The sequence below is a fragment of the Callorhinus ursinus genome, unplaced genomic scaffold, assembly GCF_003265705.2.
Source record: "Callorhinus ursinus isolate GAN/ISIS: 27379988/994484 unplaced genomic scaffold, GSC_fseal_2.0 scaffold8, whole genome shotgun sequence".
In the NCBI taxonomy this organism is placed as follows: domain Eukaryota; kingdom Metazoa; phylum Chordata; class Mammalia; order Carnivora; family Otariidae; genus Callorhinus; species Callorhinus ursinus.
In genome coordinates this window covers 68,930,853-68,953,781 of record NW_027397070.1, presented here as the reverse complement: position 1 = coordinate 68,953,781, position 22,929 = coordinate 68,930,853, and the positions used below count along the sequence as shown (strand labels likewise).

Genomic DNA, 22,929 nt, shown 5'->3' with positions numbered 1-22,929 from the left:
GGCAGGGAGAACAGAACCTGGGACTTCTCCTTCTCATCACACTGCCACCTTTACAAGTGATGACAGTAGCAGGGAGTGGGGACACACCCCCACCTGAGCCAGGACAAGGAGCCGGCTCAAAGTCACTGTGTCTGCTTCTTCCACATGTAGAGACAGGGGCTCCTCTTGGCAGTTACTTAGTAGGGGCTCCTTAGAGCACGGTCTTATTTAGTCCTAATGGCCTCCAACCTAACTCCTTCCACAGGCCCAGTCAGGGGGTGGGAGGTGGGGGTGGCTGGGGGGGAACCCTGGTGTCCTGGCTATCATACACAGCCTTGTCCCAAGGGGTGGCCTCCTGAAACCTCTTCCAGAGACCCAGCTGAGACAGTCTCTCCCACCTGCACCCAACAGCCAGCCGGGGCAGGGCCCTATAACAGAGATGACCACTCTCAGAAAGTGAGGTCACTCAGGTCCTGCTGCCATGGCAACCGCCACAGGACAGCGCCAGGCTGTCTCCACTCAGCACCAGACTGAGCTCTGACAGGCCCACACTGCTGGCCGAAGCCATGGTTGTCACCAGCTCTCCATAATGGGGTTGGGATAGGGGTGGTCGTTTTCATCAAGACTCCTCAATACGCATAAAAACGAATGCCAACCCCACTCCAAAAACTCTATCCAGAAACCCAATAAGGAGGTACTCTAGGAGTTTTCTGGTCGTAGGGACTTATCCGGCTACAGGCTTCTGCTGGGCACACCCAGGGGCTCAGAGGGGGGTTGTAAATGAGACCAGCCTAACAGGAAAGCCTTCAGCTGACATGGGAGGCCCTACTCACCTGTCCAGCCCCACCTCTCACCGCTTTCTCCTTCACACGTCACCTTCCAGCCACGTTTCCCAAATGTGCCCTACTCTTGGCAACCTCTGTTTTTACACATGCCCTTCCCTCTACTTGAAGCAGTTTCTTTCCTCCCCACCAGGTTGGCCCCTACTCTTCCTTCCAGTCTCAGTTAAGATGCTCCTTCTTCCAGGAAGCCCTCCTGATCCCCCAGGCTGAGGTAAGGTCCCAGCGGATGTTCCCACAGTGCTCCATGCTTTCCCTCTGGCAGGGCTGGATGCACCATGTTGCCATCTGACCTCCTCTGTCCTGAAAACAAGTCAAGAGTGGTCATGGTGGCTTGGAAAGGGTGGTTGGGGGGTCGTGCAGCTGGCAGGACTGCTTGATTTTTCTATTTTTAGTCATTACTCCTTTTCCCCATTATCTTATTTATACTGTCCTTCTGATTTTGAAAGGAATCTATGCATTTTTATAATATTTTCATAACCCCCATCAGCACCACAAGAGCTATCATTTCTTTAGACCCCCACATGCCCCACACTGCCAGGTGCTTCATTACCAACAGGTGAGGAAGTGGTCACACCCCTTTCTGGTGGGTGTACCCAGGCTATTTTACAGAGGGGGAGCCCGAGGCTCCAGGTACAAAGGAAGCCACCCAAAGTTACACAATGAGCCAGTCACAGGCCCAGGACTCCTGGCCAGAGTCCATGTGCTTCTCCCTGTGCCAGGGTCACCACCCTGGGCCAAGGGCAGTGAGCAAGGCACCAAAAGGAACAGAGGGTGACACTGAGTCTAATCCTTGTGCTCAAAGGCACTGCTGTGAACCTGCTGCCAGTGTCTTTGCAGTATTTTTCTATGCACACTTTGTTTTTCCTGAGATCCTACCGAATATACAAATCTGACATCCTGCTTTCTCCACTTAACATTTTCCAATGTTCTTAAAAACTTCATTTTCAGAAATACAGTTTCTCATCAATTCCAGAAAAGCCAAGCACAGATACAGCAGGGGCCTTGAACTTGACCATTTTCCCCTGGTGCCAAAAGCTACAGGCACACAGCAAGAGGATTTAACAGCCTGATTCAGCACGGTGGGAAGGAGCAAATTGCTTGAGTCTGGGAAATACATTACCTCAATCTCACAAATGGTTTTCGAAAATCATTAGGCCACAGAAATGTCATTCTGCAGGCCTGGCTTCTGCTGCCTCCCCACCTGCCTAATAGCACCCCCTGTCCCCGCATCAGGCATCAACAAACTCAGAGCACTCAAGTCTGGGGTGGGAGCAGGCTGAGCCCCTGGGCCCAGAGGACCCCAAATCCCTCCTGAAAGACAAGCACAGTATTCTCTTGGCCCACCCTGATCTGCTCAATTCAGCGACAGTAAGGCGGGGGGGGGGGGGCGGGGGGGCCCGCGGGGGGGCTAAAACTTGACAAAGAACAACTCCTATCTCCACCTAGAGGTTCGCACACCCACGCCTCAGCAGAAGTTGCTGCGCACAGCCCAGCACCACTGTTAACTCCCCAGAAATTATCTTTGTGATCTCCAGGTTGGTGTCCAAAAATAAAATCATAGATTTATGGGTCTCAAGTCCAATGCTCAGAAATAATCCTCAAGTCTAATTACTTCTAAAAGGGGCCAGCTAAGAACGAACTAGCCAGTTCACTCAAAATTCCTCAGTCCCCAAGCTCAGGCCAGGCCTGGGGTTCTTTGGGGTTGAGTATTTATCACTCCCTAACAAACCATACCTTGAATGCATTAAGTGGTATTATAAATGGAGCCCCCAAAATTTCTAATAGTCTTGAATTAGTCTTACATTATTTCAATGAGCATGAAATTATTTTACCTATAAAAGTTTAACAAGTGATTCTAAAGGATTAAAAAGAGTTACATAATGGGATAACAGTAATAAGTCTGTAGCACTCAAGTCAACGACTTTTGTGGTCACAAAGCCTATAATTTACAGAAGCTGCCTGGCTGTGAGCATGGCAGTCCGAAATCCCTTTATCTGTGGCTGTGCTGACAGCAACAAGAACCTCTATGTCAGGGAACAGCAGCTCCTCCAAGAGCCAGGTGCGATCAGCAACATCGGTACTGACTACGGAAAGCCCATTCATCTATTAGTTTATCTGTCTCTCCTGCACTCTTGTTCACTAGCTTTTGGACATGACACATGGCTTCCAATTTTTTTTTTAACAGAAAAACAGCACAATTGCTGCTTAACTTCTAAGCTGTTGTTTTTAAATTCGTTATTATCAGTACTGTGCTATGTGCCCCATGTTGCAATTTATACATTTTTACTGATGCTGATCACCAGCAATGTACCGGTTGTGGCTCTGTGTCATTCGTGAACACCCCTCAGGCCCCCAGGAGCAGGTGTGTACAAAGCCAGGCCCGCTTCTCCTCTGGACCTCACGGCCACTTCTTCCCACCTCCCAGGAAGACGATGGGCCACAGGGCTGAACTAGATGGGCATGGGGCGGCGGGGGGATGCAGCACAGGGGGTCCCAATGTCAGCAGGGGCCAAACTTAACAGGCTGAAGGCTTGGAATCATTACAGATTGAGCCTTCTTTTCCTTTACCAGGACTGCTAACCTAAAGTCCTTCCCCTTAAGGTCGGTATCACCTGGCAGGCAGCGCTGAGTCCAAGTACAGGGTCCTAAACCCCACAGCAGTGGAAACAGGCTCCTGGGGGGGGCCACCTACACTTGACATTTGACACTCCAGATTAGGATGGAGCTGTCTTTCTCTCCCAGCCCTTCTTCCTACAGGGAAGTCAGAAGCTCAGTGGAGCAACCAAGGGGCTTCAGAACAAAGGTGTGTGGAAGCTTCCTATTAATCCATAACTGATAAGCCTGTGACCCAGTAGGTCTCCCTTTTGGCTCTGGCTGACTTCCCAGGTCCTAGGTCCAATGGCTGGGCTCATCTCTCCTCCACCACTCCCAACCCCTGTGCTCTATGGTTTCTAAGCTTTCTCATCTTTACAAAAGTAAGCTTTAAAGTCCTCTTGCTGTGTATAAGTTTTTATGATAAACTAGTGGAAAATCTCTTTTAGAAGTTGTCGTGGCATAAATTATAAATAAAGACCAACAAAGCAAAGGCTGTGAGGCAAAAATCTTATTACCACCTTGAAGGAGTTCAGTGTCATTTTTCTTCCAGTAAACATGTAAATCCGATGTCCAAAACAATACTAGTTGCTTTATTCCATGGCTTATTTGCATGATTTTTAATGGCAAACAATAATAAAGTGTAACTGAACCCTCTAATCCTAAATTCATCTAGACTTTGCTGCAGAGAAATGCATTAATAATGAATTCCAGAGTTCATGTGACAACTCACAGTGTAGGACTCTGAGACTCCAGGGCACAGGAACACTGAGAAAGCAGGGGGCTGGCGGGGGGGGGGACCACACACACAGGGTGACAACAAGGACATCGGGGCCTGGGTTCCACAGGGCACATCAGACACCCCAAATCCTAACCCCACTGTGCCCCTTCCGAGCAACATGGCCTGAGCAGAGGACCATGTCTCTGAGCTGCCATTTACACAGCTAGAAAACGAGGCCAACACGACCACTTACCAGAGCCGTGGGGAAGTTGCACAAAATAGGAAGCACCACTGAAGGCACCATGCACCATTCGTCGTCTTTCTTACCCTTCACCACCTGCCACCAAAGTGACCCAGCAATGATGCACACGGGGCTCAAGACTCTAAAAAGTAAGACTGAAGAGGAGCTGTTTGGGCGCCTTCCCTTAGGACCCTGGCCAACCAGACGAGTCAGGAGCATGTGTGAATGTATCAACTGTCCACCCTCAGTGCAGTCCCAAAGCCCCAGCCCGGTGCAGACCTGAGGGGGACATCTGAGGCCCGACAGAAGAAGGTGTGACGGGCCCTGCAGCCAGTGTGAGGAGGAGGATGCCTGGGCCACAGGCATCAGAATGACAACTGTCCTGACACCCGCTGTCTTGGCCTTCAGCAACTGCCCTGGCCTTGGCCTCAGCGAGCAATGAGACCCGTCCTAAGCCAGGACAGAGCTGGCCCAGGCCTTGGATGGAGTGAAGCCCAGGAGCCCAGAAGACCAGGCCTGAAGGGGTCCCCCTTATACCACGGGCTTTAGAGAGACGTCAGCCCTGTGGTTCACGGTGGCAGCTTTCCTGACCCACATCTAAAGGGAAGGGGATGTGCTTGAGAGCACGCCTCTGTGTGTTTCCACATCTCTCAGAAAGATAATACACTTCTTTCAAAGTAGAAAAATGACCCCTGGCTCCAGTGAAGCCCCAGCCCCTCCTGCGTTTCTTCCAGCTTCAGCTCCCAGCCAGGCATGACTGCATGCTTCTCAGGCGCATCCCTGCCATCCTATCTATCATCCCCTGGGCAGCCACTTGCGGGACTGAGGCCACCGTTGGCAGCCTGAGGACCCAATGGGGCCCGGGGCCCAGACACCTCGTGTTGGGGCCTGCCTCCGTCCCCTCTCTGAGCTTCAAGACCCTAATCTGTAGGACCGAAAAGGTAATATCCCCCCAGCCAAGGCTGCCGGGAGGCTGAGAATATGCACAGCGCCAGGCACTAACAACAGCGATTATTCTTACTCATGCTCCAATCACTCAACAAATATTCTTCGTGCTTTCCAAATGCACTCATTTCACATCAGCCCCAAGCGCTCCCAATTAATGAAAGAACAAATTAAACTGTCATTACTTTGCTTTAATTCTGTAATTAAAGAACTTCAAGAGGCGACAGGCTCTAAATAATGCATGCTTTTGTCAAAGAAATGTTGAGTTCTGGGCAGAGAGAAAAATATAAGGGGGGAAAGGCTTCGGGGAAAAGGGGCGAGAAGAAGATACGAGGCAGGAGCCATGATATTTATCCCCAAAGATCAGAGGGAACAATCAAGTGACAGCTGAAGGACTTAATTTGTTTTTGAATTAAGGCTTCAGCTATCACAGAAAACAGGAAAATATATGGCCCCCACCCCGCACTCCCGCTCCGCATCTGCCAGAAACAGAAACGGTGTCGGGAGTAATTCAATCGGTGGCTTTTCCAGTTGATGAGGCAAAGCACGGCAGTCATTTTGACATCTGCTTGTGTGTGACTCTCCTTTTTATGTCAGTTCAGGGGAAAGAGAAATAAAGGAAAAGCATGTGGCACGTAAATTTTTTTAAATGTGTGTCTCTTACCCAGCAGATCATGCAGCTGCCACACGTTACGAACCTAACAAGGCTGTCCTGTGCAGGGGTGGGGAGAGACAGGCTTGCGGTTGGACGGATGGGATTCAAACCCAGCTCTGCGGTGCCCTGACCCCCCATCCGCACCCCCGGCCAATCCAGGCCCCCACCTCTGGGCAAAACAGGGGCAGCGAGTGAGTGTCTGGTGAATCAGCGCCTGGGGGCTGACGAGCAGAACACGAGGTCTGAATTAGGAGCCAGCAACCAGGCCTGCAACTTCAAATTAAATAACTTACTGAGATGTTTTCTTCTCGTTAGGCATTAATGTTTTCATAAATCTCATACACACTGTAATTGCTGCGTCCTGATTCTCTGAATCACAGAAAGAAATGGCTTTCAGACATGGCTTCCATTTATGCTTCTATTAGCTGCAGAACCCAAAGGATGAAATGTTATTAAATATAACTTTTTTTTTCCTGCAATATCGCCAAGTTCCAAGAACAGCTTGGAGGTTTCCCTGAAAAGGTTGGCAAATGTGCTTAGTACACAGAATAGCAGCTGCTTTACAAACTGCATACTTTTATTAAATTACTGCCCCTGCAACATCCTGCCAGCCACAGGATTAAAAGGGAGAAGAAATTAAACTGATGGGAAAGGCTTCCATGCAACAGGTCCAAGTCACAAGTGATTAATCTCCTTCTAAGTCTGTACCATGTGGGGAAATGGAGGGGGATTTAGTTGGGGTTTTTGGGGGGTTCTAATATAAAATTTTAATAACACATACCACTATTTCAACATTGAAATGTCACTTATCCACACTGCTAGACACATGATATTTTTTTTTCTTTCCTTCTTTCCCCTCTGGGTACCCACCAGGGTACGCAGGGTCTGGCCGCATGCCTGGCCTGCCGTGGGCACTTACTAAATACTGGCTTAGTGACCGAGTAAGTGTGTATACCCCCAGCAGAGGGCTGGCCACAAAACAGGTAGTCAGGAAAGGTCAAACTCCTCGCTCCATTCGGGGGCAGGCCACATCTAAACCCACTCTGCTACACACACCTACTCCCCTTACAGGAGCCCCCCATACCCCCAGTCCTGCACTGCCTACACAGCTGTCTCTCTTCCAAAAGGAAGCACTCAAGGGCAAGCAGCAGCCCTGTATCAGAGCCTCTCTCCAGCCCTGTGGGACCCTGGGCAGCTGCTCAACTCTTAAGAGGTCTCTCAGCTATAAAATGAGAATCAAAAATACCTAACAGAGCCCAGCACACACATGCAGTAAGTGCTCAATACATGACCGCCGCTGCAGCAACTGTACATCTTTACAAAGCTCCCTCCTCCTCCTCCAGCAGCATCCCTGCAGGACTGCTTTGACCAGGCTCCCCTGCCAAGCACAGGTTGGTCCAGAGTTTTACTCCCACTGTCATTTCATCCTAAAAGGACCTGACAGATGTGAGGGCATGACTGCCCCCATTTCACAGATGGGGAAACTTAGCACAGAGAACTTCTGTAACTTTGGAGGCAGGCTAGGAAGCAGCAAAACTGTTCTCAGGAAGATGTGGTCCATACGAAAATGTGGTCCATATATACAACGGAATATTACTCAGCCATCAGAAAGGATGAATACCCAACTTTTACATCAACATGGATGGGACTGGAGAAGACTATGCTAAGTGAAATAAGTCAAGCAGAGAAAGTCAATTATCATACGGTTTCACTTATTAGTGGAACTTAAGGAATAGAATGGAGGGCATTAGGAGAAGGAAGGGAAAAATGATGGGGGGGGAACCATAGGGGGAGACAAAACCATGAGAAGCTATGGACTCCGAGAAACAAACTGAGGGTTGGGGGTGGGGATGGGTTAGCCCGGTGATGGGTATTAAGGAGGGCACGTACTGCATGGAGCACTGGGTGTTATATGAAAACAATGAATCATGGAATACTACATCAAAAACTAATGATGTAATGTATGGGGACTGACACAAAAAAATTAAATTAAATTAAAAAAAAAAAAAAAAAAAAGTTCTCCAATAAGCTCCCAGCCTATCCACAGGGCCAAGGTGAGCTCCCCAGGACACTCTAGCCAGTGGCCCTATATGCCCTTCACCCTGCCACCCCCAATGCCCCTCTGTGCCAGCACCCCAGCCTCTGCCTGGAAAACCCCTAAGGTGGGAGAGGTCACCCCCCTGAGATCCAAATCACCTCCCTGCAGCAGTGAAGACAGCCTTAGTCCTGCTGCCAAAGATTCAGGTCACACAGTTATTCCTATGGACATCTATCCATCCCCCACTGCAGTGATGGCTCCCTTGAGGAGAGGACCCTCAATCCACACCCCTGCACATCAGGGCCCAGCACTTAGTAGCAGCTCAGCTAATGCTTGATGCCTAAGTGGGTAAATGAACAGAGTGTCTCCTAAGTGTCCACCATGATGCTGGTACCAGAATGTTCTGAAAACTTCAACCAGGAAGTGGAGCCTTGGCTCCCTGGCCTGGTTTCAAGACCAAATCAGGCAGGGCTGTGTGTGCCTTGTTTGATTAAAGTGATTAGCAGGAAGTAAACACAAGGCTGTTTATTGGCTCCACACAGAACCCTCACTCAAAATGCCAGGGACCGGGCACTTTGACACAAATTCAGGAGGGGCATCTTTAATCATTTCAGGGTTAATAAAAAATGTCAATTACATTTGTCATCATGGCTATCCTGGGGGAACAATCCCAGCACAGACAATCTCTGGCCAAATGACAGCCTGGTCTGTTTGTCACACATCCCTCCAGCTGCCTCGCTGACAAATTAATCGAGTTGGTTACCTCCCCCTGGCCTATCCCTTCGTAAATAATCAGAAGTAATATGGATCTTCCAAATAATCTGACCTAAGAATTGCTGCTCTCCTTCTCCCTAAACAAGAAAAGAGAACAAAGCAAGGAATGAGACTGTAAATATCCTGAGGGTGCAGACTGCCTGGGGGTGGGTGTGGTGGAGCCCAGGGGGGCCTGTCTTTCCACCCCAAGGACCCTCAGTGCCAAGCACACCCCCACAGAGCCAACAGTCTGCATCACACTGGCCAGGCTCCCCCCCCCGTAACCCTATGAGGGGTCCCATTCTACCCCCATTCTAGAAGCCAGCAAACAGCAGCTGAGAACAGACTAAGATGCCACAACGGGGACTCAAACCCAGGTGTCTGGCGCCACCCCGCTGCCCGCAGCCGAGGGGATCCTGAGTGTGGCTGCCTGTCTACATTTTGAGAGTAGCTATTCTGCAATCAAGGAATTCCTGCACATTCAAACTGCCAGGTGCAAACGCATCCAAGAGGAAAATGCTCCCCTGTGTAACTGACACTTAACACATAAAGATAGGAGTGGAGTCAGGTTGAAATTGGAAAAACGGAAACACTGCTTTCCACCCCAGGACCACTTGAAATGCTCTGAAATCATTAAATTTGCCTAAATTAAGCATTCTATCTTTATCGGAGAATGACGTGAAAATGACTATCCAAGGGCTCTCGAGTGACAGTTTCCCACATTTGTTTTTAAACAATGAATCTTTTCCTTGATATGTAGATTTGGCCATGGACCAAAAGTCAGGATCCCTGCCTTCCCCAACTCTAGGTGAGGCTGGGGCAGACCTCTCAGGTGCCCCCATAGCACATGGGAATGGGGCACACTGGTGCTGCTCCGTCTACCACAACGTGCTTTACAAGTGGGAGGAGTTTTTGTTACATGAACCTCAAATATTCAAAATCGCTTTTATTTTCAGAGAAAACACAGAGAGTATGAAGAATATACAAGTATTTCCTGGATTTGTTTTAAAGCTTTTGCAGTTTGAAGGGTTAAGCTGAGCACAGGTCCTCTGAGACCACTGTTAATTTCTGCAACTCACTGTCATATAAAAAGCCTCCGCCCCCACACAGCAATCAGGGGCTGCCCGACTGCCCTTCCAGAGAGTTCTGTCCCCAGTGAGAAATCCAGATGACACTTTTTCGACAGCCTAACAGTCATTAGGTTTGCAAGTTAACTTTCACGAGACAGGCAAAGGCTCTTACTTTGATGGCTTCCCTCCATTTTGGCAATTTTATCACCTTCATAAACACTAATAGCTCTTGAATACCTGCTGTGGGTGTGGCGTGCTGTGCCAGGCTGAACCGCACAATGCCACACAAAATGCCATCAAATGAGTCACCAGTCTCCACTGGCAATCAGCTCTGTGATGCCCAGGAGTCTGGGGGCTGAAGCAACAGCAGCTTCCTGGCCAAGACTGGTGCTGGCAACAGGCAACAATTCCAGAGGGCAGGGCTCCTCGCTGCAGGACCCACCAGGTGCCAGACACAACCCAGGATGACAACATGACACCCTTTCATACACCAGTGCAGAAAGAGAGGGTCAGAGGGAAGAGAGGCCCCTTACCAGGGGCCCTGGAGTTAGAAAGTGCCCAGGAAACTGAAGCCCTTGGTCATCTCCACACCACCCCTTGCCTCTGCTTACAGGAAGGCGCCCCTGCCACCAGAGCCAGGCCATTTTCACAGGCAGGTGGTTAGTCATGTGCTGGAGGACATGCAGAACCCCAGAGGGTTTCCAGAAGGAACTCTGGCTTTGGAGCCAGAGGGTTCTGTGTTCAAATCCCAGTTCTGTCTCCTACCAGCTGTGTGACTCTTGGCACATCACTGCACCATTCTGAACCTTAGTTTCCTTAGATGTAAAATAGGGAAAATGCATTGAACTTGAACTTCACAGAGGAACGAGGGTTTGAGAAGATTAAACAAGATTCAATGAGATGACATATACAAAGTCACCCAACCTGTCTCATCTCCCTAAACAGCCCTGCATATAATCAGCTGGGGATGAAAGTGCGTAAGAATCAGACCTCACATCAAATCCCAACTCCCATATTTGCCAGCTGGATGACCATGGACATGGGGTATAACCCGGCTGGGGCTCCTCTGCCCTCCCCGCCCAGCCACCATACAGGCAGTGCAAGGGTTAAGGAGACTATGTCTGTCAGGGAGTGGGCGCTCAATAAAAGCTCATTCAATTCAATTTGACTTAATTAAAAAACCTTACTCATAGCCTCGAGAATGGCAGGAGCACAGAGGGCTAAAACTACAAACCCAAATCCATTTGAAGCCCATAAATTTTGTATCCTGCCGATGAATGCATTTTCTTATTAAGCGACAATATCATAAACCTCTTCTGAATTCCTGGTAATGTAAGAGTCATATCTTCACTGGGCTGAAAGCTGTTGTCAAATCACAAAGAACTTGAAGGGTTCTAAAAGAACTGATGAAAAGGAATAACTGAAACCAAGTTTACTGAACAAATCAAATTATTTCACGGCTGTGCCTGTCTTTGCAAAGCTTCTCCAAATTACACTTCATTATGAGACTAGGAAATTAGACACCAGTAACAAAATGAGAAAACCAGAACATATAAATATTTACATAATCGTCAGAATAATATTCTTCTGTGCAAATCCACCTACTACTTTGTTTATTCTTATTAACTCAAGTTTAGAAATGGGACAATCGTGTGAAACAGGGCCCTGGGGATTTCTCTCCCTGATTCAAACCATTTCTTTTTCTTTTTTTTCTTATCTTCTTTTCCTTTTTTTTTCCTTAAGCAAACAGTGGTGCTCCAGGAGAGAAGAGGATGAGAGAGCAAGGAGGAAAGGAGAGCAGCTTCGATCCTCAGTTGTGAGCTCAGGCCTCTGAGCAGTGCGGCCAGCTGGCTGTGCTCCTCTCCCCTCTCTGAAGGACACGCTAACACCCTAGGGCTGTGGGTGAGCACAGGGATGGCAACTGCTAGCGAGGGACAGTGCAGGTGGAACAGTAATAGCAATGACAACGACTATAGCAACCAATGTCCCTGTGTCTGGGCACTGGGCAGTACCCAAATTATCCCAAATTCCCACAACCACCCTCTGCTCACTGAGAGGTAGGATCCCCGTCTACAGATAAGGAAACCAAGGCTGCCAGAAGTTGAGTAACCACCTTGTCTAAGGCCACAAAACTAGTGAGCAAGAGCCAGGGTAAGAGCCCAGCTTTGGGTGATTTTTTCCAGCAAACCAGCACCATGTACCGGGTACTAAAACCACAACTGCAGTGAGGCTCGGCCCCGATAGGTACTGGCTGGTGCCTCGATGTGGGGGTCTCTAAAGGCGAAGGCGGGGCCAAGGCCGGATGGCGGCAGCGATGGGAGGTGCCGGCTCTCTGTAGCTAGATGCTTTCCCAGGAGCAAGGCTAATAAGCGGGCTAGTCCTAAACAGAAGTCCCTGGGATCGGGTTTCACCTCCCCCTTTCTCACCATCACCTTCGGCCCTTAGTCATAACAATCATGCATTCACTCATTTATTTAACAACCAAGCACTGAGTCCCTACTCCAGCTCCAGCCCCGTGCCAAGCACTGGAGAGACCCAAATGGCTAAGGAGCAGCCCCAGCCCTAAAAGGGCCTTCTGTGCTCCACCAGGCAAGACTCTAACTGTTGTGCCACGTTTTCCAAAACAAAAAGGCAGAACAGATGGTTCAGCATATGGCATGGCACAGGGACAACAACCGAAAGCAGGGCACCCTAGCAAACTGAGGCCCTCTGGAACCAGCGTTCTAGCTTCCAGGGTGTGTGCATGCCCGCCACATCTCAAGCGGCTTGAAGGCAGACACTCAGACTTTCTCTTCCACAGAGATGATGCCTCGCCAGATGTCACTAGGTAGGAAACAAACTCAGGGACAACCCAATGACCTGGCGAAGTGAAGCCGAACTACATAGAGACTTTCTCTTCTCCTTTCCCCAGTGCACGGAGGCCTTCTCACCCCAAGAGACACTGAACACCAGACTCGGAAACTCCTTGAGCAACCTGAAGAGCAGCTCAGGCCACAGTTTCATGGCTATGCTACCGCACGGTGCCATTACATGGGAAGTTAGGAGGACAGAAGTATCTGACTGCATATCCATGGAGACATCATTAAGATGTCATTAAAACACCATGAAAACATGTGAGCTCAATGTAAAACTATTTCATTGCAAATTATACTGCTGTAAAATAAACAAAGGAAATGGATTCCAAAAAGCATTAAAGTAGCATAAAGCAAACTGAACCCCTTTTTCAAGTACAAGAGAATTCTAAGTAAGAAAAGCACGCAGTCCATGGTGAAAAGCCAAGCCCAGACTCGGCAGTCAGCCCTGCATTCCCACCTTGCCACAGTCTCCAACTAGCTGTATGACCCTCCACAAGCATTTAATCTCTCAGAGCCTCAAGGTCCTGTATGAGAAATACCGCACTGATTAACTGATGGGAGGATTAAATGAAATGAGATGAGAGAGAGAAAGGCACACGGTGAGGCTCAGACCTGACACGTCCCAAGAGCCAAGGAGTGCCAATGTCTGAGTCTGGGCCCCAAGCCTCTCCACTAATCTGAGAAGGCTCGAAGGGCCCACCCTAGGGGCTAGTGCTCTGATAGTTCCCCACAAAGAATGAAATTAATGACTGTGCCCAGTCAGCAGCCACAGCTCTCCCCCCCTCCAGGCCCCCAGAGGACCCGCCAGCCCTTCTTCATCTGAAGACACTCATCTACACTGCGGGCAGTCATGCCGCGTGGGCGGCTCTCCCAGGAGATCCACACACGGAGTTCTTCCCAGCTGCCTTCAGGTCCCGGGAGTCCCCATCTGGAACAGAATCTGCTCCCTGAGGTCTGGGCAACACCCTCCCCCTCACCACAGTAACCTCACTGCCCAGGGCCGAGCAGAGTGAATGAATCAATGAGTATGTGCCTCCTGCCAATCCTGCCCCCCACCTCTGGACCTGAGGCCCAGACATGCTCTTTCCACTCCAAGACAGCTAGGAGAGCAATTCATTCAGTGGCCCCCCAATTTTTTTAATCACATTATCACTATTATTTTAAAAAGATTTTTTTGAGCATACAACGTTAAGTACATAAATTCTATTCCACTGATATATTACATACATTATAAGACATGTACACACACAAACAGAAATTTCAGAAAGATGATATGAAAAACATCTAAGTGAAATGTCCAGTGCTGTCTCCTGGATCTGTTTACACAGCACCAGGGATGTGAGCCCTGCTTTTAGGAGCATCCTCTGGATAATCCTCATCTTCTGACCAAGGATAGGCTCTAGAGACATGTGAAATCCTCAGCTCCAGCACCTCACAAACTGACCTCAAACCCCAGGACCCAGCTCTCACATGCGTAACATGCGGTCACACCTCAGTTTCCTCCTCCAAGCACACTGCCACTCTTCTAACATCAGGTGGAAATGAGATGATGTCCAGGAAGGTGGATACTATCAGCAGCACTTAGATACACAGAGTACAGTTCGTTGTCATGCACCCAAATAACAGCCACAGAGAAGGGAAATACAATGGAGTACTCTGCAGCTGTGACAAAGCACCGGGGGAGCTCTACAGACTGGTGTGGCCTGACGGAACACGTGGGTAAGTGGGGGGAAAAAAGCAAAATTCAAAAAAGGATCTAGAATATGCTACTTCTTATGAAGAAGAAGAGCAAGTAAGAAATAACTCATTTGATGGGGTGCCTGGGTGGCTCAGTCGTTAAGCGTCTGCCTTCGGCTCAGGTCATGATCCCAGGGTCCTGGGATCGAGCCCCACATCGGGCTCCCTGCTCAGCGGGAAGTCTGCTTCTCCCTCTCCCTCTCCCCCTGCTTGTGTTCCCTCTCTCACTGTGTCTCTCTCTGTCAAATAAATAAATAAAATCTTTAAAAAAAAAAAAAAGAAAAGAAATAACTCATTTGAGCAAAAAGAAACATGGGAGGAAAACCTAAAGATTAATGAGACTGGCTACCTACAGGGCAGGGCTGAGAACTGGGCAGATGGGATAAAGGGAATGGGGTGGGGGTGGAGCAGATACCTCTCTATAAACAGAACTTTTTGTATAGACTTGACTTTTGGAAATATGTTAGTGGTTTGCATGGATGGAAGGAAGTGGGGGAGGAGGTGGAGAGTAGGGAAAGGGTAAAGGGAGGAAGTCTACAAGAATTCAAAGAAAAACAAATGAACCAAACTGTATTTCAAACAAATAATAAAAACCACTCTAAAGGAGGAAAGAGAAAAAAAACCAGGCCAAGGAACATCTGAACACATTTGGACTATCTACCCTCAAGCTAAAGGCAAAAGAATTCTAAGAATAAATTCAAATTAGTAAGCTTTTTTGCAGAGGTCAGCAATCCTGAAACAACTTTTTGACATCCTGGGATTGAGCAAGTATGCAAATATGTTGTAAAAATGGAAGCCAAGTTTCACACTACTGGAGAAGGGAGTTACAAATGTGAAAATGGAAAAAGGCAGAATGAACCACCACAGTACTAGATAGAAAGATGAAAAATCCATGTGAACTTGCAGGTTTAATAGAAGGAAGCGGACAGAGGTGTGTATGGGTGTGTGTATACACACACCTCTTGCCCAGATCTGTCTTCTGAGAAGTACTGACATCCCAGTAGCAATGAGCACACCTAACACCCAAATCTTGGTTTCTAAATGCCTTTCTCCACTAAAAGGAACCAGAGCTCCTTGGAACTCTTTAGAGATGCAGCAGAAACAGAACAAGATGAAACTGGAACATCTTGCTGTGTAAAAAGTAAGAACATGTTCAAAGAATGATGGAGACATCTCAAATGGAGTCAGGAGCCAGCCTGAAGGAGCTTCTATTGGTCAAATTATAAAATCAGATTAGAATTTGTTAAAGTAAGAGTCCATGAATCCACAACAAAATAAATAAACAGACTGATCGAGGGGGTAGGGGGACAACTCCTCTTTATAACAGGAAGAAATTACAGAATTAAAAATCACCATTTGTCCACCATCATCATAGGAACTGATACAGGTAGGACTCATCAAAGAAAGCCACAATTACTGGATAAAAGTCTGAGGAAAAGCAGGTTATTTAGGTCGTGTCAAAGTGTCTCCCCACATGATACTTCTTAATTACAAAAAGGAAAACAGTAACTATACTGGAGAAACCTGGCAGATGTCATCCTAACCAAATGATCAAAATTAATATCTCCAGCAATCGGACCAATTAACAGCATGTGCCTCCTGATATGATGCACCAAGAAGACAAAGCATCACCCCCGGGATATTCCTGCCAGGAAGTCCATAATCTGAATCTAATCATCAGGAAGCACCAGACAAACCCAAAATCAAAGACGGTTTACAGAATTACTGGCTTGCACTCTTCAAATATATGAATGTCATATTTAACTGTTCTAAATTAAAGAAGACAGGGCAATAATGGTAACGCATGATCTTGAATTTTCTTTTGTTATAAAGGCCATTATTATGACACTGTTGAAAAAAATCTAAGTAAGGTACACACAGTAGATTAGACAATAATGTTGTTTCAATGTTATTTTCCTGATTTGGATCACTACACTGTGGTTATGTCAGACAATTCCTTGTTTTTAGAAAAAACACACTGTAGTATTTGGGGTAAAGGGCCATCGGTCTGCAACTTACTCTTAATGGTTCAGGAAAAAAAAATGTATGTGGGTATGTGAATGTGTATCTACCTATATACCTACACATCTGTACCTCTATACATCTTTATATATGGAGACAAAAGACAAAATAATATTAACATTTGGGGACTCTGGGTAAAGGTTTTCTGGGAATTCTTTCTACTATTCTCACAACTCTTCTGTAAATCTGAGATTATGTCAAAAAATTTTTTTAACAATCTTATTTATTTTTTATTTTTTTAAAGATTTTATTTATTTGAGAGAGAGAGAGTGAGAAAGAGAGCACGAGAGCAGGGTGAGGGGCAGAGGGAGAAGCAGACTCCCCACTGAGCAGGGAGACTGATGCAGGGCTCAATTCCGGGACTCTGGGATCATGACCTGAGCCGAAGGCAGACGCTTACCCGACTGAGCCACCCAGGCGCCCCAAATTTTTTTAAAAGAAGAAGAAAAGAGACAAGTTTTCTTTTTTGGGTGAGTTTTTTGTGAGGTTTCTGTTTTTGCTTTTGTTTTTGTGTAGGCTGGTAAATTTGATGCAATTATTTGTAAAGTCCATTATGGCAGGCTACAATTTTGGGAGAGTTTTGGCATTGTGACAGTAAGCTTTCCAAAAAATAACTAGTAACTGAGAGGAATTGAGTCTTACAAGTGGGCTAACAACCACTGACTTATTACATTTTCTTTACAGTTAGTGTTTCTACAAAATAGTTTCCTTTTCTTTTCAATTCTTTATTTTCAAACTGCTATCTCTGGCAGACTTCTTAGCTCCTAACCTAAGCGAGATGAGAATAAACCGCTTAATTCTCCCTGGCTCTCTGCTTTCAACCACTGTCCTAATTCACCACTGGCTGCTGCTGAATTGAGATGCGCAAGAGTAACATGTCTACCGCACAGAAGTGACGCACATGAGCAGAGCACTCATCCTTGAGGGACAGTCACGGAGGAAGTTCTGAACAGAAACGCACGCCTGTTTCTCCAGGTCAAATAGCTCTCCGACCATTAGATTCTCTGCACACCGCCCTCAGAATTAATTCAGCACTTATGGATTTTTTTCCCAATATATAAAGAGGGAGACGTTAATAAATAATCCTTTAACTCCTTTTATCAAATGTATATTATTTTTAATTTGTATTAAGCAAAACCAAATGAAAAACCAATTTCTTTCAGTTAACTAGGGAATTGAAGTAGCTTGCCAGGCAGTTATGCAATTCTAGAAAAATCCTTTAGAAAATATAATTAAGTCTAAATGTTCTAAAACCACTAGTCTCAACAGTTGTTTTATTAACTGAAGCTCCAAGGATACAGATAACCAAATCAATTCATGTCAATATTTTAATGTCATGCATTAATTAGCCACACTAATAAAATAAGAATGCACCTGAGAATGAATGTCAGGGGCCAGAGAGAGTCACAGGTTAACTAGCTGAGCCGAAATAGCATTGATTTAAACCTGTAAGTGTGGTTAATGTCTCCTTCTATTGACTCACTCATTTACGAAATCCTTGCTACCTGGAGACCCTAGACAGGCCAGAAAGAAGGCCTTCCCCAGCAGTCTGTCCAAGCAGGTTGATGCTAGGGGGTGCCTCTGGAGTGGGCACCTCCAGGGCCCCTCCCCACTAGCCAGAAAGACACAGGCGCCAGGTGCAGGGAATGAGGAGTAAGCCCCATCCATAAGGTCCACCCAGCCTGGTCCTCCCGAAGCTCACCCTACATCCCTCCCTGAGCCCAGCAGGGCACAAGCTCCCTCACTGGGTCACCCGGAACAAGCCACAAGTCCCCTCTGTGCCTCAGTGCCCTTGCATGCCAATGGCAAAAGCAGATCTGCCTGTCTTAAGCTGCAAGTTTGCCAGTGCAGGAAGTCATTTTGCCCACCATTGAGACCCTCCGTTCTTTTAATTAAGTCAACACACATTTAGAGAACACCTACTTATTGCCATGCTGGTGATAAAACAGTCAAATTTCCTGCTTTCCTGGAGCTAATTACTCAAAAATCAAGTATTATTATTAATAGATTAAGAACTCAGGCTCCACAGTATATGACTCCAATAATACCTTCACCTCACCTTAACCAAATGTTACAATTCTTCCGTTTCCCCCGAGAGGGTCGGGACATCAGAGACCAGGGGTTCTGGAGATGGAGGGGCTCAGACTGGAAGGGCAAAGGTGGACCTCATTTCCAGCCTGCCACCCGCCACTGGCCAGAGCCAGCAGGTTGACCTCAGGACCTGCCTTCCTGAGAACAGACACCGCTCCCTGGGGACTCCTGGTCTTTAGGATCTGGCCAGAACCTTTAGGGCCAATTCCATTTTCTCTTCCTGGACCCTAAAATCTTTCAGATTCAAATGCAATGAACATTCACTGAGCAGTACCCACCATGTGTCAGGCAATGTACTACATGTGGTATAGACTGAACTGTATCCCCCCCAAAATTCACATACTGAAAGCTTAACCCACAGTATGGCTGTATTCAGATGGAACCTCTAAGAAAGTCATTAAAGTTACATGACGTCATAAGGGTGGGGCCCTGATCTGATATTACTGTCCTCAGTAAGAGACACTAGAGAGCTTGCTCACTCCCTCGCTCCACACGGGAGAAAAGCCCATGTGAAAATACAGTGGGAAGGGAGACATCGCTCCCTAAGGGGAAAGACCTCACCAGGCTCCTGCCACCTGCTGGCACCTGGATCTTGGACTTCCGGTCTCCAGAACCACAAGAAAATAAATTTCTGTTATGTAAGCCACACAGTCTGTGGTGTTTTGTTATGGCAGCCCAGGCAGACTGAGACATGGCATTTCATATATATTACTGGACTGAATCCTTGATTTTCTGAGGCTCTCAAAGGCTGTATGTATAGGACAGCGTAGGCCTCCCCCAAGCCACTGGGCTCTTGTTTATAACAGGCATCTTGACAGATAAACAGTGAATTCTCCTGTAAGAGGGAGCGACATATATCCTGAACCGTTTGAGCCCCTGAGACTGGAAGAGATGGCTCCTTCTCTTTCCCTCCACTCCAGGTCCCACTCAGTTGCTGCAAGGGAAGTCTCTCGTCAAGCCCAAGTGAGGAGCACCTGAAGTGCCCCCCTCCTCGTGGCAAGCTGGCCCCTGCTATGCTGTCTTGCCCCCAGAGCTCCCCCTGTCCCCATGGAGAAAAGCTGCTCGTGACAAGCTGAGGGTCAGAGTTCTAGAAAGGGGTGGACCTCCTCTGATAGAGCAGACAGCTGAGGGCAGAGGGTGGGGTCAGGTCCTGTTCTGCAGCCGCAGATCAAAGCCGGGGGAAGGAAACACAAATGGAAAAACAAAATGTTCCAAAGTTTTACAAATGAACACCCGCACTAGGTACAAAGTCTCCAGTGGCCGCACCACACACTGACTCAGGAAACGCGGGTCTGAAATGACTGAGACGGAAGTGAAGCTGACACGCTCTGGAAAACTACATTAGATGACTCACAGTGCCCGGGGGACCACGATGACTCCACTGCCAGAGACGCCAGAGAAAGCTCAGTAATATTGCTTCGTGAAAGGTAAGAAGAAAAACAAACCAATATCATGAAATTAATACATATGAGATTTTAAAAATGAATGTGCAACTAAATTAAAGTTACATTCAAGGTAGAATAAAAATTAAGTAAGGTACTGTACTTTTGAAAGAGGTACCAGAATAAAAAAAAAAAAGGAAGAATGATCTGCATATCCCTTTCATTAGAGAAGTGAGATGGCTCCTCACAGGGGCAGCTCCAGGTAGGGCATCTCCGAGGGAAAAGCAACAGGGAAGGGTCTGCTTGCCTGGTGAGGCTTAACAGGCCAGACCTGCAGTCAGTGGCCCGAGTGACCAGCTCAGCGCTGAGCACTCACCGCTCAGGGACTACCCCGTCCACAGACAGAGGAACTGAGGCCCAGAAAGGCTGAGACGGTGGCCCAGACACATGGCCAGTGAGTGGCAGAGGCAGGCCCAGCGCCCGGGCCACCTGAACCTGGACACCGTGCTGACCCACCTTGACACGCGCACACACACACACACACACACGGAGCAGTGGGGAAGGTGCCTGAGCTCAGGTCCTCCTGCCCCTCTGGGGCCCCCCACCTCCCAGGCCACCCTCGCTGTCTGGAGGCAGAAGACACATGCACCTAGCCTGTGTCTGGGGACCCGAGATGGCCACCGCACAGCCGTAAGTCTCATCGCGGGCACTGCACGCACTCAGAGTTCTGGACGCCACACTCTCATGCACCAGTGGCTATGCCTTGGTCAGAGCACACCACAGATGGTCCCTTGGAAGGGAACAGTGGCCTCGGTGAGCACTCCCCAGGGACCCAGGCTTCCCTGAGAAAGGAAAGGATGCAGTCTCCAGCTCCAGGTGAAGGAGCACCAGAGTGAGGGAACGGCCAAGTCACAAGAGCCAGCTGGCCGTTCTGCAACGTAACCCACCCCCGTCCCCGCACCTCTCCCCTGCTTGGCCCTCCCTCTCCCTGCCCAGAGCACTAGCAGGGATGAAGAAGGAGCCAAGACTAGAGGTTGGGAGGCCAGCGCTGCAGCCCCACCCCTCCTCTCCAACCTCGGGGTCCCTGTCCCTACAACGGGGTGTGCGTGGGCAGTGAAGGAGGCCCCTCAGTGAGGGCCTATGGTTAGCCCTGCCCGGCCCAGTGCTCTGGCCAGAAGTCATTTTTCTCACGGGCAGCGGCAGCCCAGACACCCCTGAACTTGTACATTGAAACCGGCTATTTTTCCCTCAGTGGTGAAGGATGTCAAGTGACAGGACCAGTTTAATAAAGAAAGTGATGACTGGGGCCCCAGCGCACATCCCTCACCACACGCCGCTTCCAGCCCGTGCCTTGGCAACCTCCAATCACACGCTGACAGCTGCCAAGGCCGTCACCTGCACCGCAGTGGAAGGCCGGCCCCACAGAGACAGCTCCTTCCTCCAGGGCACTGTGTGTCACTCCACAAATGTTTACAAAGCACCTACTGTGTGTTGCTCACTGTGATCATGCTGGGGATACAACAGTAAGCAAAGCCATGCATCCCTGTGCCACGGTTTACAAATGGGACGCAGTCTGCGAGGAGACAGATAAGTGCTGTGAGGGAGAAGATTAGGGGCCAGTGGGAGGGGGCACCTGACCCAGCCTGGGGGGTTGGGGTGCGGGCTTCCTGGGAAAAGGAGGAGGAGGAAGTACTCAGATGAAGCACAAGAGGTGAAGAGGAGGGCCCCAGAAGACCTCATAGGCACACTGAGGGATCTGGGCTCTATTCTGGAGACAGAGGGGAGCCTTTGGAAGGCTTTAGGCAAGACACTGGGTGCTGGACTGGTGTTTAAGATCTGCCTACAACTGCAGTAGCTAGAGGAGCAAGCACAGCCAGCTACGAGCACAGCCGGCTACAGGCACAGCCGGCAGGGTCTCCTAGGTTCTGGGACACGGACAGCAGGGAAGACTGGGCAGCAGCCACACCCAGCAGCATCTCCAGGGCAGGGGCCCATCTTTCGTTCTATGTGCTCTACCACCCGGCCCCACACCTGATGGGGCACCTAGCAGGTCCTGGTAAATGGGGCCTGGAGGCTCTTCCCCTTCAGTGGGAGAGATGCCGTGAGACACCGTGGGGCGGGCACTCATTCCAGGGGGCTGGGGCTCCAACAGACCTCGCACTACAACAGGCTCTGGGGCACTGGGAAGTTGCAGAGTGAAAAGCGACGGAGAACTCGCTGTAATCTACCTTCTAATCCTAAAAAAAGTACATGCAGAACACTTGACAAATGCTGGCTGGGTACAAGCTGGTGCCTGAGGACTTTATGGACTTCTGACAGCTCTACACGCCCGCTGAAATATAGCGCCACAGCGCCATTGTCTAAGATTCATGCTTTCTTCAGAGAACTTGGAGCACAAATTTATAACTTGTTGTCAAATAGATGCCCACTGTTCTCTGGAAGGGCAATCCCATTTGGGAAAAATAGCCAATAACTCTTCTGAGTTGGAAGCCCATTCTCGGGTTGATTTCCCAAAGCACGAAAGAAGAAAAACAAAGAAAAGTGTAATTGCAGAAAACAATAACCCTATAGACATAACCCAATATAGAGCCCATTATCCTCTCCACACTGACTTTTCAATAATTTTGTGATGGATTCTCCCGGAAAGCTTAATTTGTACTTTTAACCACAAGAGTTAGTGGGCCAGAAAAAATTAATTCCAAGCACTGGCTCATAGAGAGAGAGAAATAAAGGACATATCTATTAATTCTTTAAACTGCCCCATGTGAAGCTGTGGAATGCATATACACGGTAACACCGTGCCAAGAATAACCATACACTCGTTTTGTGCTTATGCAAATCCAGCTCAGGGCGGAAACGTCAGCACAGAGCCCCTGGAAGGCTCGGGATCTAACCCTGACCCCGCCTGGATGTCCCTTGGTTCGTGTTGAGGGCTCCTCCCCTCAGATGACTTCTCTGGCTGCATATTCTTGCCTGAAACAAAGCTGAAATCATTTTAATTCTGCC

At 48.4% G+C, this 22,929-nt stretch overlaps 1 protein-coding gene and 1 long non-coding RNA gene across 10 annotated transcripts in view; one reads left to right on the top strand and one right to left on the bottom strand.

Moving 5' to 3' along the window:
* The window catches only part of WDR25 (WD repeat domain 25), a 137,769-nt gene that overhangs the window by 70,946 nt on the left and 43,894 nt on the right, over nucleotides 1–22,929 (bottom strand). The gene's annotated exons all lie outside the window — the stretch shown is intronic.
* On the top strand, nucleotides 19,690–21,454 carry LOC141373199 (uncharacterized). Its single transcript, XR_012378908.1, has 3 exons — nucleotides 19,690–19,968; nucleotides 20,536–20,613; nucleotides 21,176–21,454. It is a non-coding gene; the product is annotated as an uncharacterized lncRNA (long non-coding RNA).